Below are 3,176 nucleotides of genomic sequence, written 5' to 3'. Positions count from 1 at the left end.
ATATGTTTAAAGGACGCAGTATTTCCGGAACATTTTCAAAAATTAAGTTGAAAAAGTTAGTTTTTGTAAAAAAGTTGCTATTTTAAATTCCCCCCAATGAGCAGGTTAAGTGTTAAATTTTCAAAAAAATGATATTAAATGAAAGGAAAATATCTAAGGTTTTAGTATAAAAAAAATTTATGTTGATTTGTTTATTTTTGAAAAAGTTATGGAAGTTTTAAGAAAAAAATGACAAAATTTACCGATTTTTAAATTTGTAATTTTTTTGGATATTTCCCCTATTTTCGGGGAATGAGGGACAATTTTTCAATTTTTAAGGGTAATGTCTTCAACTAGATACGATTTGTGATCTTTTGACGTATTTTTGAAAGAAATCGGTCCAGTGAGAGCTGAGAAAAAGTGGCAACAGACATAAAAAAAAAAAAACACATCATAGTAAAATTAATACCTTCTCCGCTTCGCATCGAAGATAAAATAAAAAAAAAAACACATCATAGTAAAATTAATACCTTCTCAGCTTCGCATCGAAGCTAAAATTTCGAAAATTAGCGATTTTCATATTTGTAATTTATTTGGAGGTTTCCCCCATTTATGGAGAACGAGGGAAATTTTTTCAATTTTTGAGGGTAATGTCTTTGATTAGATACGATATTTGATCTTTTGACGTATTGTTCATCAAAATTAATCCAGTGAGAGTTGAGATTGAGCGTTCAGACACAAAAAAAAAATTAAAAATTAAAAAAACCCATAATAGTAAAATTAATACCTTCTCAACTTCGCATCGAAAGTAAAATAAATACGTTTTACATTAAAAAAAATTGAATTTTTTTAAATATTAAATTTATCACCACATTATTATTATTAATTATGTATAACATCTCCTTTCTAAAAGCTATTGCTTGTGCCAGAGGGGACGGAAAACCTACATAGCTCAGAGCAACAGAATCGTACTGAAGCTCGACGCGTTACCGACAAAGCTAGATAAACCGCCTATAATTAACCTATTGGAAAGATGAACATTACAGTTTTTTTTCTTTATCTTATGTCTAATATACTGGGATATCTATTAAATTAATTACACATACGTAGTATTCGTACAAATTGGTTTGATATTTGATAACTAAAATTAGATCAGTCATTCATTTGTTATTTTGTTTACTAACAAATAACAGTGAAATTCTACGAATGAATAATATCATACTCATATTACAATATTTTAACACAGATAAGATAAAAATTTAATCTTATCTATGATATTAAGTGTGAAATACCTATATATATATATTAGTTCTCACTTAGAACAATAAATTTTTGCCATTGAAAACTATACATGGGCATTAATAGTTAATATTACTAATGTCGTTCAAAAATGGAATCGACTATTGTAGTCATGGCCTGGTTACTTAAACGATATTTATCGTTAAGAAATGGATTTTAAATAACTTTAGAAATGATTAATTTACATCACAATTTTCAGTTTAACAATTTAGTAACTTAAATTATTGAAATATACACTAACCATTATTTTTTTTAGGTTTTATTTTTTAGAATTTCCGTGGATTTGTGTTCTAGTAGAGGTTTGTTCATTTTTAAAGGGTTCCGGTTTTGAAACCGGTTTATTTGGGTTCAGTTCTAGGCTCTGGAGATAGTCATAACGTTAAAAGACTAAATAAATAATAAATAATAGAAAAAGTTGAGGATCGAAGTTACTAGTTGTATAATATTGATGTTCAAATATTTGATTACTATGGTCACTTATTTATCTTTTTATTATTTTACATTATTATTTTCCTTAAATAAATTTGTGTTTCTTGAAGGATTAACAACAAATCGAAATTAAACCATGAATAAATATATCTTTTTCATTTTTTTGTTTTTGGTTAGTAAAATCTTCTGTACGCAAGATATAAATTTACCTATGTATATATATTTGGCAAATCATTTAACTCATATAGAATGCAAAGAATTGACGTCTTACTTATATTCAGAAAATTTCAAATTATTTAATATAAAAGAATTGTCTCAGGATTTACCAAATGATGTAACTTGTTTATCATTGCTGATGACTTGGGATAATAGTGCCGGGAAAGAAAAGTATCATCATAGTGTTTCTAAATTTTTAAGAAAAATCAATCATAACAATTTAGCTAAATGGTTATCAAATGCGGTTTTCACACGACTAAGCCTACAATTAGACGAAAGTTTTTTAAAGAAATTTCCAGCAACTGAAAATTGCAAAAAATCTTCCATTTTAATACCACAGACTTTACGACCTAAATCTAAAAACATAGATTGTTTAGATAAAACTTTACTTGGATTTTTAATTTTTGATATGATTCGAATGTATATAATACTTCTATCTTTTAGTACAATAATGTTATATCTAATAATATGGACAAAAAATATTTTTAAAACAAAGCAAAAAATAATAAATGTTAAGTCTAAATATACAATTTTAGAACTAGGTAATTCTTGTGAATTAATACAAGAGGACGATCATATTTTAGGTACTTTTTTGTTATAATACATTATTTTTATTCGTTTAATTAATTAAATCTATTATCATATATTGTTTAAGGTAATATTATATTAAATATAATATTAGTGATATTTCGTCACTTAATGTAAAAAATCTCCAATTTGTAAAAAACGAAATATCTATTAATTATCTATTATTAAATGCAATATTTAAAGAGATAAGCCTTAAGGACCAAAAAATTCTATATTTCACGCAAATAAAAATTAAACCGTTTTTACTAGTTAAATGTTGAATAATTATTCAAAAAGTAAAACAAAATATAATCAATGTTACAAAAAATGTGTAGATTTATTTTTTACATAATTGTTAATGTAATAACTGCGTTATTAATTCTGTGGAATTTTTTTTATAATAATTCAAATCAGTGGCGTAGATAAGATTATTTTCTGGGGATGATTTATTTCATATTTAATTTTTGACTAATTAATATTTAAAGATTTATTCTTTTATTTAAAATTAATTGATAATATTATTAACAAAATGTAAAAAATTGATGATAAAGAAATAATTTTAGCTTCGATGTGAAGCTGAGAAGGTATTATTTTACTATGATGTGTTTTAGCTTCGATGCGAAGCTGAGAAGGTATTAATTTTACTATGATGTGTTTTTTTTTTTATTTATTTTTTTTTTTTTTTT

Source organism: Daktulosphaira vitifoliae, unplaced genomic scaffold, assembly GCF_025091365.1.
Source record: "Daktulosphaira vitifoliae isolate Bord-2020 unplaced genomic scaffold, ASM2509136v1 Scaffold_2, whole genome shotgun sequence".
In the NCBI taxonomy this organism is placed as follows: domain Eukaryota; kingdom Metazoa; phylum Arthropoda; class Insecta; order Hemiptera; family Phylloxeridae; genus Daktulosphaira; species Daktulosphaira vitifoliae.
Note: the sequence above shows the minus strand (reverse complement) of the source record.